Source organism: Bison bison, unplaced genomic scaffold (assembly GCF_000754665.1).
Source record: "Bison bison bison isolate TAMUID 2011002044 unplaced genomic scaffold, Bison_UMD1.0 scf7180017864367, whole genome shotgun sequence".
Lineage (NCBI taxonomy): Eukaryota > Metazoa > Chordata > Mammalia > Artiodactyla > Bovidae > Bison > Bison bison.
Genome location: NW_011494939.1, coordinates 234,696 through 235,046, shown reverse-complemented (window position 1 = coordinate 235,046; position 351 = coordinate 234,696).

Genomic DNA, 351 nt, shown 5'->3' with positions numbered 1-351 from the left:
TTTAACTGACTGTATAGAGCTTCTCCACCTTTCTTCAGGTGCAAAGAATATAACCAACCTGATTTTGAATATTAGCTGACATATATGTAGGGCTTTAATTCTAGAGTCTCTAACTTGTTCCATTAGTCTGCATGTGTGCATGCTAAGTTGCTTCAGTAGTGTCCATCTCTTTTCGACCCTATGTACTGTAGCCTGCTAGGCTCCTCTGTCCATTGGATTCTCCAGGCAAGAATCCTGGAGTGGGTTGTCATGCCCTCCTCTAGGGGATCTTCCTTATCCAGTGATCAAACTGGGGTCTTTTACATCTCCTGCTTTAGTAAGTAGTGAGGGTTTTTTTTTTTTTTTTTTTTT